Source organism: Mesoplodon bidens, assembly GCF_964165515.1.
Source record: "Mesoplodon bidens genome assembly, chromosome: 9".
In the NCBI taxonomy this organism is placed as follows: Eukaryota; Metazoa; Chordata; class Mammalia; order Artiodactyla; family Ziphiidae; genus Mesoplodon; species Mesoplodon bidens.
The window spans coordinates 31,604,671-31,619,738 of NC_138166.1; the positions used below are offsets into that span (position 1 = coordinate 31,604,671).

Genomic DNA, 15,068 nt, shown 5'->3' on the forward strand with positions numbered 1-15,068 from the left:
CTGGGGTCTAGGGTCAGGCCAGGGATCTGAGGATCCCTCGGCTGACTTGGGCAGGCTTCGTCTCAGCAATCAAGCTAAGACATCCAGTTTGACCATCTCTGATTAAGAAAACCACTAGTTTGTGATGAGCAAAATTTGAGTTTCTGTCTGCTTGGAAGCAATCAATCAACACTAAAACTATCTTCTGGGGAGCCTAGAAAACCCATATAGCTCTTTGCTTTAAATAATGAATTGCTTCTTTGTAAATGCTGTGGAATAGAAATTCACTGAGCAGTGAGAAAAATGAGGCTAGCAATGAAGGCTCCTCAGGCCTCAAAGTACAGAGAACCTTTCTGGGGGTCGTGGGGGAGTCACATTTGGGGAATAGCCTGTAGCACACTCAGTACCACCTTAGCAGGTTGGTGCTGTTGGGAATGACATTTTCTAAGACAGGGTTTCTCAACCTCTGCACTGTTGACATTTTGGGTTAGATACTCCTTTGGTGTGGAGGCTGTCCTGTGCATTGTAGGACACTCTGCAGCATCTCCGGTCTCTACCCACTAGATGGAGAGAGCAGCCCCCAACCACACACTTGTGAGGATCAAAGGTGTCTTCAGACGTTACCCAATGTCCCCAGGGAGGGTCAAATACTCCTCCCCCCATACCCCCTCTTAAGAACAACTGCTTAAAGGAAATGTGAAACCTAAAGGAAAAATCCACCTATTGTTAAAAGACAAAAATGACCAAAAGTCATTCATAGTAAGGAAATTACAAAAGGGAATTTTACACAGACCTGCTTCTTAGAGCTGAGTTGAGTGAAAACAAAGGAAGGAGAGAATTTTGTGAACATTTTGCTTAACATAAGGTACTTTGAAAAAAATTGTGCTGTATATAAGTTCTGGTACTACTTATGGTGCCACCTCCCCCAATCTTTCCTTTTCCAAGGAAAAATCTGAAAGACTACGTTACTACACACACACACACACACACACACACACACACACACACACACCCAACTAGGACAGGAAACCAGAACTGTTCCTCACATGGATTCTTCACTAAGGAGGCTGTATTTTGAGGAGGTAGCCCATCACGTCTCCTGGCCCTTGATTATCCCAGTGAACACACAAGTACTTGCACAGGCGAGTCTCGGGACAAGTGTTTAATAAATCCGTCCTGAAGGCTTTTCTTTAAAACCTCCAGAAGTGCTAGCAGCGTGAGTGTAGAACTTACGTCGTCTCCTAAGTACCACGGGCTCCCTACACCTGCACCTCCTGCCCTTGAAAAAGCAGCTGCTTACCTGTAAATTCTGCATTTTAAGTGCTAATTTTACTCTTGCTTTTCCTCCAGGCCTTGTATAGTAGGACAGCAACATCTTTCTATTGGATCGTGGAACGACTATCTCCATGTTTCCATGAATATCTCATGTTTTAGACCAGTACTGCCCAACAGAAATATAATGCAAATCACATTTATATAATTTTAATAATATATTTCTAAAATATTATCATTTAACTTGTAATCAATATAAAACTTGAGACATTACATTCTTTTTTATTGAAGTATAGTTGATTTATAGTATTGTGTTAGGTCCAGGTATATAGCATAGTGACTCAGTATTTTTGCAGATTTTATTCCACTCTAGGTTACTATAAGATAATGGGTACGAGTTCCTGTGCTATACAGTATATCTTTGTTGCTTATCTATTTTACATATAGCAACTTGTATCTGTTAATCCCATACCCCTAATTTGTCCCTTCCCACTTCCTTCTCCCCTTTGGTAACCACAAGTTTTGTTTTCTGTATCTGTGGAATCTAAAAAATAATACAAATGATTGTAGATGCATTTTAAAAAAATATTAGTTCTTCCAAAGCTGATGTTTCTTACACCTCAGCATGTCCGTTTGCACTAGACACATTTCAAGTGCTCAATAGCCACATGTGGCTAGTGGCTACTGTACTGGAGTACAGTTTGGACTCTGTGATGATTCCCAAAGTTCCACATATTTCTCCACTATAGGAAGCCTATAAATGATACAATGGGCTCTATTCTGCTGGATAGCGGGGGTAACATGCCAGAGCATTTGTCCAACTGGAAAATCATTCCATCAACTACAACATTCTGATCTGTTTTCCAGAAACAAATCATGGTGACATACATCAACCTGAACTGACTGGATTTTGTCTGTTTACCTCTGGAACAGATTGATGTGCAGCTGTTCTGGAAATGCAGATGGCAACTGGGGAGGGTACCTCAAGATAATTGGCCCTTGCCATACAGACAAACCCAAGCAGGGGGCTTTCTGGCCGTGGTTGCATAGTCCCAGATAAGTCACAATTTTATAACAAAATATCAGAATCTGAAATCACAATTTTATAACAAAATATGAGAATCAGAACTTTTCAGTTTATGAACACAAGGTAAATTTTAGAAAGGCAATCCTTATCAGTACAAAATTAAAATAAGCCTTTCATACACATCTCTGGCTGTTTATTTGTTCTCAACATGGCTTTCCTCTTGAGGTGTTATCCCTGACCTTGGCTCACAGGGGTCACTGGTTGACTGACCTTACTACCCTGGTCAAATGCCTCAGTCTTTACTATCTCTAGATCCCCCTGTTTCGTTATCTGGACGCCTCTGTTCTACTTCTTCCTTCAAGGTACTTCAGGTCATAAGGGAGAAAAAGCATCTTCTCACTTGGGAGCCTAGAATGTAAATGACCCTGCCCCCTCCACCTTGTCCATTTAAAATTTATATTCAAGCGCCAAATGACAAATTTGCCAACCGGATTTCCTCTAGCTCCTAGGAAGCTCAGAGCCAAATTGGCGGGAGCCTAAAGCATGAGGTCTAATGGTTTGGTTTTATACCCTGCTCTCTTCTTGCTGAGCTTTTATTCCCTCCTTTAATTATTGTATTGTTTGCCATTTGTTTATAAGCCACCCCAAATCATTCTGGGAATGTGGTGGGGGTATAAATAGATATAATAGTCTCTTTATAGTTTGTCCTAACAATTGAGTCTTTCAGATATTGACTCAGATACTGAGTGAAGTTATTCCTTAAAAGAGAGGTTGAGGGAGGCACATTCTATCCAGCTTCATCTTACAAAGTGTCACAGATAAACCACACCGTGTAAGTTCCATAAAGGCAGGAATCATCCATCACAGGACTTATCACACAAGGGAAACACAGTAAATACTTACCAAATTATATATAAATATTTGTTTGTGGAACCTCAAAAACATACCTTAGTTTGGAATATTCACTTGAACTACAAAGACCTGCCTTTTTAAAAAACATATATTTATTTAATTGCACAGGGTCTTAGTTGTGGCATGTGAACTCTTAGTTGCAGCATGCATGTGGGATCTAATTCCCTGACCAGGGATCGAACCCAGGTCCCCTGCATTGGGAGTGTAGTCTTATCCACTGCACCAGCAGGGAAGTACCAAGACCTGCTTGCTTTTAAGAAACAAATACTACTTGTCTTTAAAAATGGAATATGCACATTCTTGAATCTAATTATGTGACTCAATCTACCTGAACTGACATAGTGATGGCACTACTGCCAATACCAGGCAAGTCACATCTGGGGAGGTTAGTGACTGGAGTTCTTACATAAGATTTGACATTTTCACTGAAACCATAACCATTGAATAGAATTGTATTCCAATCACATTTTCTTTTATAAAGATTCTCTTCATGACCATAACTCCTCCCTTGGAACTAATAAATCCTCTGAAAACATTTCATTCAGCTCCAGATTTGTTTCACTTCTCCTCAGGGCACTTGAGCACAAAAGAATGGCCTGGTAATTTTAATAGTCATACTGGCCATCTTCTCACTCTTGCTTTAGCTCTTCTCAACATGCAGGCGTGTGCTATGCCAAGGAGGTCAAGTTGACTGCAGCCCTGGGACTGGCTGCAACTCACTTTGGTGATCCTAGGCTGTACTTAATCAAGGTGCTAGATAACTCTGTATTGCCACGGTACAGGGAAGGGAGTTGGGGGGAGATGGAGCAGGTTATGTACCACATCTGGAAGCACAAGGAGGCATCTGAAGGCACTGCTTCATCCTACAGGCAAGATGGCCCAAGGGTGGCCCATCCTTCTTTTTTTTTTTTTTTTTTTTTTTAAGGAAATAACATCTTATTTAACTGTTTATTGCTTGAATTTTTTTTTTGGCCACACTGCGCGCTATGTGGAACTTCCCCAACCAGGGATTGAACCAGTGCCCCCTGCAGTGGAAGCTCAGAGCCTCAACCAATAGACCACCAGGGAAGTCCCCATCCCTCTTTTCAAAAACACCCTTGAATATCCCCAGAGAAAAAGTAATCCATGTGACTTCTGTATCAAGCTTTGAGATTAACCCAAACCCAATTACTCAGCACCCAGAACCTCACTTACTCCCTAATTCTCTCACTTAATTCCCTGTTTTAGCCAGTATCGGCCAAAGCCATTCTAAATTTTGTTGGGTAACAATTTTCACACTTCATTTTCTGCTACCATGTTGCCACTAGTATACATTGTCAACAGATGCAGAGAAAAGTGCCAGGCTGCTCACACCCTGCCAAATGGGATTGAAAATGCAGCTGTTAAGTCAATGAGTATGTGCTGTTGCCTGAACCATCCATAAAGAGAACCTGAACACCCTTGATAGGTGAGGATATACACTGATTGTTTCTTGAGTATTTATTTGTGCACGAGTCACTTACATGACCCCAAGGTAATTTTGATGTTTTTGCCACTCTAATCTCAGTAAATCATTCAATTACTGACCTAAGACTGTCTTCCCACAGATTTCATTGGAAATGTCATTAAGATGCCAGAAAGGGTAAGTTTTTAAAGCCATGTTTATTGAAGTTGAATTTACATTCAGTAAAACTCACTCCAAAATTTGACAAAGGCAATCAGCACCATAATCAAAGTGTAGAGCAGTTCTTCAACACCCCCCCCAACCCTGTGCAACAAACTCCTCCCTGATCCTTAGGAATCCACTGATCTGTCAAAGGGGTCAAACTTAATCATCAAAATAATCTATTATAGGAAAAACTGTAAGCACAAAAAACCCAAATTTTTATAAGGATACTTTGAAACATACAATATTTAGAATAGTCAAAAGTATGGGATTTAGAACTAACCTTTGTAATTCAAGCAGCTGACAGTTTTCTTAAAATAGCTGTATTGATAGAATAGCTAGTCTAGTTACTAATACTACCAGGCTGGGGCTGGTTGGCAGAAAAATGATTTTAAATAGTTTAAATGGAATTGAATTCTACAGAAATTCTCTGTGGGGCAGATATATGTGCTTGCAGATATTTGGCACCTTTTCAAAAGTCCTCCCCTGCCACCACCATGAAAGGGACAGTAAGCAAAAACCTGTCCTCTGTATATATCAATCGTCACATGTTCAAATACACCTTATCTCCTCGAAAAGCTTTCAAGCACCAGCCCTGTAAGAGAAGTATCACAGTAGGTAATTAGAGCAGCAATTACTAAATAAGATGCTATTAAGAAAATACAGTGTCTAGATCATGTTCACAAAAGCAGTGCAGGTAAGAAAAATGAATTCCCCAATGTACTACACATTGTCAACACAGGCACAGTAATGTTCTGACATGAAAATGAAAAAAAATTTTTTTCAACTCAAAATACTATTTTACTAATGCTAGCAATTCACCCTCAGCCTCTGGAAGATTCTAACTCAAAATGGCCACCATTGCCAAAGAGGGTGCCAAAGAAAGATTAGATGCCAATCCCTTAAAAATCCTTCCCCCGCCCCAACCACCTTTTTCTGGGCATAATAAAGCATTGCCTATTCACTAGAGCCTCCCACCACCACCGCTTTATTTAAAACACACGTTTTAAAGGTGGGGAGGGATGTGATTGCACTTAATAAATTCCTACCTATCAAGTTGGCCTCAGGTAAATCCTTTAACCCATCAGAGCAGGATATCCAATCAGATTAGAGTTCTCATCCTTGGCCAAGAATTCTATTCGTATTTATTAACTCAAGCTAAATTCTTTCCATTTGGTCCATACCTGTTTGCCAGCATCTTGAACTGGACTGAGCCTGGTAGGAAATTGAGAAAAACAATGTTAAGAATATCATATGCTAACTTTTTATGGTTTTGTGTGTGTGTGTGTGGTAAAGAGGCTTTTATTGGGCTACCCACCAGCTACCTTTGATGAATAGGTAGAGTTCCTGTAAAACAGCTACATTCTCCAAACTTGCTGACACTGGGAATCTCCTGTAATTTCCAGCCAGGAGTAAAATAAGTAGTGAACTAAGTGCCAATACTCTGGGAACCCATTTTACAGAAAGTCAGCAGTCACCAACTTTCCAATCTCCCCATTACAGTTGCATGGAACATTATCAATTTGGAAAAAAATAAACATAAACATTACTGGCAACAGTATTTACCTAGGAAAGAGGGAGATAAACTTCACCATTTAAAAAAACCAAAGGAAGCCTGAGACTTGCTTACCCAGAGGCGCAGGCAGAGCCCAGGGAGTCTCTCTCAGCCCATGTCCCTCTCTCAGAGGGAACCATCTGGCTCAACAGGAATCCCCAACATCTAAACCAATTGTAAAATAAAGCCTGACCACTGCATTTCTCTCTGTGGTAGTGCCATTCAGAGATCCAGGTAGTCGGGGCAGGGAAAACTGTGTGCTCCCACCCCATATATATGGCTGAAAAGGGGGTGCCTAGGACAGTTTGCAATGCTGCTCCTTGTTTCCTCTTTAAAAGCATGATAAAATTGATGTCCCATTTGGTTTCCTAATTAGTAAAATTGGTTATTTTCTGATCAGTAAAAGGGTCTTTCACCACTGAGGCAAATATGTAAAACACCCCACAAGCCTCACATTTCAAGAGAAGATTACTAACCGGTACCAATGATAGCTATAACGATTCCTTCATTCCATTCACTCAACTCTAAATTTAGATCTTTACAGATTTTATGGAATTTGGAGAGTAACCCTTTCTCTAGGAATGTATAGCAGTAAAACACAGTAAAAATGCCCACTGATGCCGAAGAGAGCCACACCGAAACTTAGAAACTCTTCCTTCAGACAAACTTTCTCTAGGGCAACCTTTCCTCTTTATCTTGGCGGACACAAGTCAGAACCCCAACGGTGCCGACTTCTTCCCAGGACAGACAACCATGACGAGCCTCACAGCCTGAAAATGTTGGAAGAGGGTCCCATGCTGCATAACGCACTGTCGGTCCTGAAAAGTTGGGGGAGAAAATTGCTCCCTCATTAAGGCTCACAGTAGTTAACCGCTCCCCCAAGACGCAACGCCAGACCTTTTAAAGAGCCCAACCGCCGGGCGAAGTGGCAACTGGAAGGCACTTGTGGCGGGGGAGTGTCTGTGTGGGCGAAATTCCCTCAGTTTCTTGCCAACACCGGAATTAACACTGCTTCGCTCTGAAGCTTAAAAGTGTTTCAGGCGCGTGATCTTAACCCGCTTCCTAAACTGGCCGTTCCGGGGTCGTCAGAGCCACCGGGCGGGCGGGGGCCCCGCGTGCGCCTAGAACACGGACACCGTCCCGGGCTCTGCGCCTCCGTCCTGGGTCAGTTTCATTCTCGAAGTTTTGTTTGTTTGTTGTTTTCTTTTTTCATGGCAAAAGGAGCTTGAAGCTCCCTGTGGCCCGGATCCCTTGGGCGTCGGGGTCACAGGTACAGAAAGTGCCGGGCGCCTCGGCCCCTGGGAGGAAAAGGGGGTCCTTAGGCGCCAGGAGAGTCATTCCCGGGGAGGAAGGGTCCACGGCACACTGAGGACGTCCCCGCCCCAGAGGGGCCCTCACAGCAGCTCCCCTGGGGGCTGGGAGGCCTCTCCCGAGGGGGTGCCGAGCTCCGCCCAGACGGAGCGGGCCCGGGGACAGGAGGGGCGCGTGCGCCCGGTAAGTGCCACTGGAGAGACCCCCAGGCCACGTGGCGGGCTCTGACGTCCAGCTGGTTGGAAGCCACTTACCTAGTCGTGCGCCGAGGCCGAAAAGGGAGGGGAAGGGAGAGACCCAGTTTAAGAGGGGCCTGGGCGGTCAGCACCCAGCGACAGCCAACCAAAAACTTGCCCCAGCGCCCCGCCCGGCTCGTGACCCGGCCCAGCACCAGGCCCAGCGCCCGCCCCGCCAGCGGCTCCCGGAGGCCCTCGCGCGCCCCCTGCCGGCGGCCTGGGGCAAGCGGGGCAGGCGGCGGCCGCCCGGGTCTCCACCAGCTCGGGCCTCGGGCCGACCGACCGAACTTCCGCCTCAGAGCCCTTCTGAAGCGTGGGGTCCATTTACCTCGCGGCAGGTTCGACGGAGCTCCTGGCACCCTAATAATGTTAGATATTTATGCCCATCTCCCCTTTCCCCACCTCAAGTATCCCATGCTCTCCCCCATGGGGGTCTGCAAGCCACCAGAAGTCCCCAGCCTTGCTTTTTTTTTAAAAAAACTTCATTTTTAATGAATTTATTTACTTTTGGCTGCGTTGGGTCTTCGTTGTTACATGGGGGGGTGGGCTTTCTCTAGTTGCGGGGCGCGGGGACTACTCTTTGTTGCCTTGCGCGGGATTCTCATTGCGGTGGCTTCTCTTGTTGCAAAGCTCAGGCTCTAGGCGCGTGGGCTTCAGTAATAGTGATTCGTGGGCTCTAGAGGGCAGGCTCAGTAGTTGTGGCGCACGGGCTTAGTTGCTCCACAGCATGTGGGATCTTTCCAGAGCAGGGCTCGAACCCGTGACCCCTGCATTAGCAGGCGGATTCCTAACCCCTGTGCTACCAGGGAAACCCCAAGCCTTGCTTTCATATTTGGTTTTATCCTTAATCTGTCCCTGTAATTTTGAGATTTGAGGCTTCCTAGGTCCTGGAGCATTTGAGATCATTTTGGTTGGAGGGACTGTATAGGGCAACACATATTTACTGAGTGCCCACTCAGCGATAGGCCCCGTGATCCGTGCTGTGAAGTTGAATGAGAAACTGCCCCTGCCCTCAAGAAACATAAAGTGATACAAGCCTATGCAGTGTGCCAAGGGCCTAGCACAAAGCCACCAAGCCCAGCCTGCTAAGGGGATCAGGCAAGGCTTCCTGGAGGAGGGGTATACCTAGGCTGAGTCTAGCATTACTAGCAGGAAGTTGGCTTCACAATATAGGAGAAGCCAAGAGAGTTAAAGAAGACTCATAGAGTAGAGGGACTTTTAGATCCTACAGAGCTTCTGGTGGAGTGGAGCCCACCTTAGGGTGCTCTCCAAAAGCAGACTTGTCTTGATCATGGAACGTGAGCTCCATGCGGACTTGCTTTCCCACTCTCCTGGATCCTCTGAATGCAGCACAGTGCCTGGAACATATTCAGGTAAGTGGGAAATGACTCCAGGGAAAGAGATTCTCCATTGAGCCCCTGCAGTAGTTGAATATTCATACTATAAAACTCTTCAAGGCTCATAGTGATGATAGTGGTGGGGTCTTAGCCCAGAATGTAGCTTTTTTGGGTCACCTTGAGTATGAATTTATCCCTGCATTCCATGTACATGGCCTAGAGCTTGGTGCACTGTCAGTAATTGATAAAACCTGCTGTATTTCCTTTCTTGGTGTGTATTTGGCCTGCCTTTCACACACGCGATGAACTACTTGTAGAACAGGCATCCCGAGCCCCCGGGAGGTGTTGGGCACTTCTCTGGCTAGTTTTGCTGCTGCTAGGGGGGAGCCCTCACCCCCGACCCCAGCTCCCCATGCCATGTCTCTTTGTGGAGGAACTTCTGTGGGATAATGCCCTGAGCTTCTGTCCACCCTTTCCTCATTCCCTTCCAGAAGAGGAAGGCATTTCAATAAAAGCCTGTTCTAACATGAATTTTGAGAGCATGCAAACCGGGGTAGGCTTGTTGGCAGCCGTCCTCCACCTGTTTCCTGTTTTCAAGATTCTAATGTTCTCTGGTGGGAGGGGGAGACGGGGGTAAGAAGTGACCGTTTGGAATCCATTGAGGGTTTTCTTGGTTCAGTGTATAGTCACTTGGGAACATTAAGTGTCACTCCCTTAAACTTTGTGCTTTTTCAATAGTCCAAACTGAATAAAAGATAGTATTTCTTACTAACCCTGCAATAACATGGTCATGCATTTTACTCATTTTAAATTTTTGGCCCGCACGTATGTTACAGCAGGTGATGTCCAACGGCTCATCTTTCTCAAAGAAGAGCAAGTCCATCAGAAGGCTGTGAGCTGTGAAGATTCATGTTCTTTTTCTTCCCTCGCTGCCCAGGATCAGTATAAGGTAATGGTGACCCAAGGTTCAGACGGGGAAAGGGAGTAGAACAGACTCAGCTCTGAAGTCACTATCTTGTCAGTAGTAAAGCTAACACCTTCATTTTCCTTCTGTATCTTATCTTGAGTTGGTTCTGAAGGTGGAAAGGGAAGAAAGCACATTACTTGTCACCCTCCCCCAACCCTTATTCCCAGGAGATCCTAAGACTCATTTGTTCTCAATGGACTAACATCACACACAGAGCTGGGACATTTGCTCTCACAGATTAATTGGCCCATCCATTTTCTTTTGTCTCTGTGTTTAGTGTGCATTTTATTGTGTCGTTGTAGAGGCAGGAGATAAAGCAACTGCAGACATCATTTATGATTTAAACGGCAATTCCAGTTGGGTAACATTTTAATTGGCATCGTTGGGCCATTTGCCACATGCAGGTCTCTGCCCAGCATCCTGCCTTTTCCAAGCAGCTGTAGGCTTGTTTTCAAGCCAAGAGAGAATGTCTGCTCTCACGGAGGCCTATTGGTTTCATTTGCCTAAATAGAAGTGGATGATGGCTGAAATGTGGCTGATTTTAGCAATCAGAGGGTGTACAGGTAAGCATCCTGGAAGCACTGGGATTCAGGTGTGCTTGTTTCTGACCCCTTACATCGGTACAAATCAGACTATTAAAACAATGCCCTCTCGATTGCCATGTACTCACTGCCATATTTAAAATGAATAACCAACAAGGATCTACTGTACAGCACAGGGAACTCTGTTCAATATTACATAACAACCTAAATGGGAAAAGAATTTGAAAAAGAATAGATACATGTATATGTATAACTGAGTCACTTTGCTGTACACCTGAAACCAACACAACATTGTTTATCAATTGTACTCCAATATAGAATAAAAAGTTAAAAAAAAAATGCCCTCTCAGGTTTGTTGCCTACAAACCTGAGCCTTCTTGTTCACAAGACTTCTAGGAAATATAGGAATAGAGGTATAAAATACATTTCTATTTCATATTTATATTCAATATATCAAATATATCACCTTTATTGATAATCATGATCTAGTTGTAAAACAAATAAATAAAAACATCCTTTAACTCCATATTCTTCTGCAACTAACCCTTCATTTCTTTTTCTCTTGATATCAAGACTCCTCAAAAGCACTGTCTTTATTTGTCTCAAATTCCTCTCCTCCATTCTTTTCTTTTTTTTTCTTTCTTACTTTTATTTTTTTAATTTTCTTTTTAAATTAGTTTCTGCTTTATAACAAAGTGAATCAGTCATACATATACATCTGTTCCCCCATCCCTTCCCTCTTGCGTCTCCCTCCCTCCCACCCTCCCCATCCCACCCCTCCAGGCAGTCACAAAGCACCGAGCTGATCTCCCTGTGCTATGCGGCTGCTTCCCACTAGCTATCTACCTTACGTTTGGTACTGTATATATGTCCATGCCTCTCTTTCGCTTTGTCACAGCTTACCCTTCCCTCTCCCCATATCCTCAAGTCCATTCTCAAGTAGGTCTGTGTCTTTATTCCTGTCTTACCCCTAGGTTCTTCATGACATTTTTTTTTTCTTAAATTCCATATATATGTGTTAGCATACGGTATTTGTCTTTCTCTTTCTGAGTTACTTCACTCTGTATGACAGACTCTAGGTCTATCCACCTCATTACAAATAGCTCAATTTCGTTTCTTTTTATGGCTGAGTAATATTCCACTGTATATATGTGCCACATCTTCTTTATCCATTCATCCGATGATGGACACTTAGGTTGTTTCCATCTCCGGGCTATTGTGAATAGAGCTGCAATGAACATTTTGGTACATGTCTCTTTTTGAATTATGGTTTTCTCAGGGTATATGCCTAGTAGTGGGATTGCTGGGTCATATGGTAGTTCTATTTTTAGTTTTTTAAGGAACCTCCATACTGTTCTCCATAGTGGCTGTACCAATTCACATTCTACCAGCAGTGCAAGAGTGTTCCCTTTTCTCCACACCCTCTCCAGCATTTATTGTTTCTAGATTTCTTGATGATGACCATTCTGACTGGTGTGAGATGATATCTCATTGTAGTTTTGATTTGCATTTCTCTAATGATTAATGATGTTGAGCATTCTTTCATGTGTTTGTTGGCAGTCTGTATATCTTCTTTGGAGAAATGCCTATTTAAGTCTTCTGCCCATTTTTGGATTGGGTTGTTTGTTTTTTTGCTATTGAGCTGCATGAGCTGCTTATAAATTTTGGAGATTAATCCTTTGTCAGTTGCTTCATTTGCAAATATTTTCTCCCATTCTGACGGTTGTCTTTTGGTCTTGTTTATGGTTTCCTTTGCTGTGCAAAAGCTTTGAAGTTTCATTAGGTCCCATTTGTTTATTTTTGTTTTTATTTCCATTTCTCTAGGAGGTGGGTCCAAAAGGATCTTGCTGTGATTTATGTCATAGAGTGTTCTGCCTATGTTTTCCTCTAAGAGTTTGATAGTTTCTGGCCTTACGTTTAGGTCTTTAATCCATTTTGAGCTTATTTTTGTGTATGGTGTTAGGGAATGATCTAATCTCATACTTTTACATGTCCCTGTCCAGTTTTCCCAGCACCACTTATTGAAGAGGCTGTCCTTTCTCCACTGTACATTTCTGCCTCCTTTATCAAAGATAAGTTGACCATATGTGCGTGGGTGTATCTCTGGGCTTTCTATCCTGTTCCATTGATCTATATTTCTGTTTTTGTGCCAGTACCACACTGTCTTGATTACTGTAGCTTTGTAGTATAGTCTGAAGTCAGGGAGCCTGGTTCCTCCAGCTCCGTTTTTCGTTCTCAAGATTGCTTTGGCTATTCGGGGTCTTTTGTTTTTCCAAACAAATTGTGAAATTTTTTGTTCTAGTTCTGTGAAAAATGCCAGTGGTAGTTTGATAGGGATTGCATTGAATCTGTAGATTGCTTTCAGTAGTAGAGTCATTTTCACAATATTGATTCTTCCAGTCCAGGAGCATGGTATATCTCTCCATCTATTTGTATCATCTTTAATTTCTTTCATCAGTGTCTTATAATTTTCTGCATACAGGTCTTTTGTCTCCTTAGGTAGGTTTATTCCTAGATATTTTATTCTTTTTGTTGCAGTGGTAAATGGGAGTGTTTTCTTGATTTCACTTTCAGATTTTTCATCATTAGTGTACAGGAATGCCAGAGATTTCTGTGCATTAATTTTGTATCCTGCTACTTTACCAAATTCATTGATTAGCTCTAGTAGTTTTCTGGTAGCATCTTTAGGATTCTCTATGTATAGTATCATGTCATCTGCAAACAGTGACAGCTTTACTTCTTCTTTTCCAATTTGGATTCCTTTTATTTCCTTTTCTTCTCTGATTGCTGTGGCTAAAACTTCCAAAACTAAGTTGAATAAGAGTGGTGAGAGTGGGCAGCCTTGTCTTGTTCGTGATCTTAGTGGAAATGGTTTCAGTTTTTCACCCTTGAGGACGATGTTGGCTGTGGGTTTGTCATATATGGCCTTTATTATGTTGAGGAAAGTTCCCTCTATGCCTACTTTCTGCAGAGTTTTTATCATAAATGGGTGTTGAATTTTGTCGAAAGCTTTCTCTGCATCTATTGAGATGATCATATGGTTTTTCTCCTTCAATTTGTTAATATGGTGTATCACATTGATTGATTTGCGTATATTGAAGAATCCTTGCATTCCTGGAATAAACCCCACTTGATCATGGTGTATGATCCTTTTAATGTGCTGTTGGATTTTGTTTGCTAGTATTTTGTTGAGGATTTTTGCATCTATGTTCATCAGTGATATTGGCCTGTAGTTTTCTTTCCTTGTGACATCTTTGTCTGGTTTTGGTATCAAGGTGATGGTGGCCTCGTAGAATGAGTTTGGGAGTGTTCCTCCCTCTGCTATATTTTGGAAGAGTTTGAGAAGGATAGGTGTTAGCTCTTCTCTAAATGCTTGATAGAATTCGCCTGTGAAGCCATCTGGTCCTGGGCTTTTGTTTGTTGGAAGATTTTTAATCACAGTTTCAATTTCAGTGCTTGTGATTGGTCTATTCATGTTTTCTATTTCTTCCTGATTCAGTCTTGGCAGGTTGTGCATTTCTAAGAATTTGTCCATTTCTTCCAGGTTGTCCATTTTATTGGCATAGAGTTGCTTGTAGTAATCTCTCATGATCTTTTGTATTTCTGCAGTGTCAGTTGTTACTTCTCCTTTTTCATTTCTAATTCTATTGATTTGAGTTCTCCCTTTTTTTCTTGATGAGTCTGGCTAATGGTTTATCAATTTTGTTTATCTTCTCAAAGAACCAGCTTTTAGTTTTATTGATCTTTGCTATCGTTTCCTTCATTTCTTTTTCATTTATTTCTGATCTGATCTTTATGATTTCTTTCCTTCTGCTAACTTTGGGGGTTTTTTGTTCTTCTTTCTCTAATTGCTTTAGGTGCAGGGTCAGGTTGTTTACTCGAGATGTTTCCTGTTTCTTAAGGTGGGATTGTATTGCTATAAACTTCCCCTTTAGAACTGCTTTTGCTGCGTCCCATAGGTTTTGGGTTGTCGTGTCTCCATTGTCATTTGTTTCTAGGTATTTCTTTATTTCCTCTTTGATTTCTTCAGTGATCACTTCGTTATTGAGTAATGTATTGTTTAGCCTCCATGTGTTTGTATTTTTTTTTTTTTTTTTTTTTTGTGGTACGCAGGCCTCTCCCTGTTGTGGCCTTTCTCATTGCGGAGCACAGGCTCCGGACGCGCAGGCTCAGCGGCCATGGCTCACGGGCCCAGCCGCTCCGCGGCATGTGGGATCTTCCCGGACCGGGGCACGAACCTGTGTCCCCTGCATCGGCAGGCGAACTCTCAACCACTGCGCCACCA

The 15,068-nt window shown here is 42.9% G+C and overlaps 1 long non-coding RNA gene across 1 annotated transcript; it reads right to left on the minus strand.

The window, feature by feature from the left end:
• Nucleotides 1-3,813: 3,813 nt before the first annotated feature.
• On the minus strand, nucleotides 3,814-7,949 carry LOC308623046. Its single transcript, XR_014016724.1, has 3 exons — nucleotides 7,288-7,949; nucleotides 6,020-7,208; nucleotides 3,814-5,430 (listed from the first exon to the last, which is right to left on the minus strand). It is a non-coding gene; the product is annotated as an uncharacterized lncRNA (long non-coding RNA).
• Nucleotides 7,950-15,068: the final 7,119 nt, after the last annotated feature.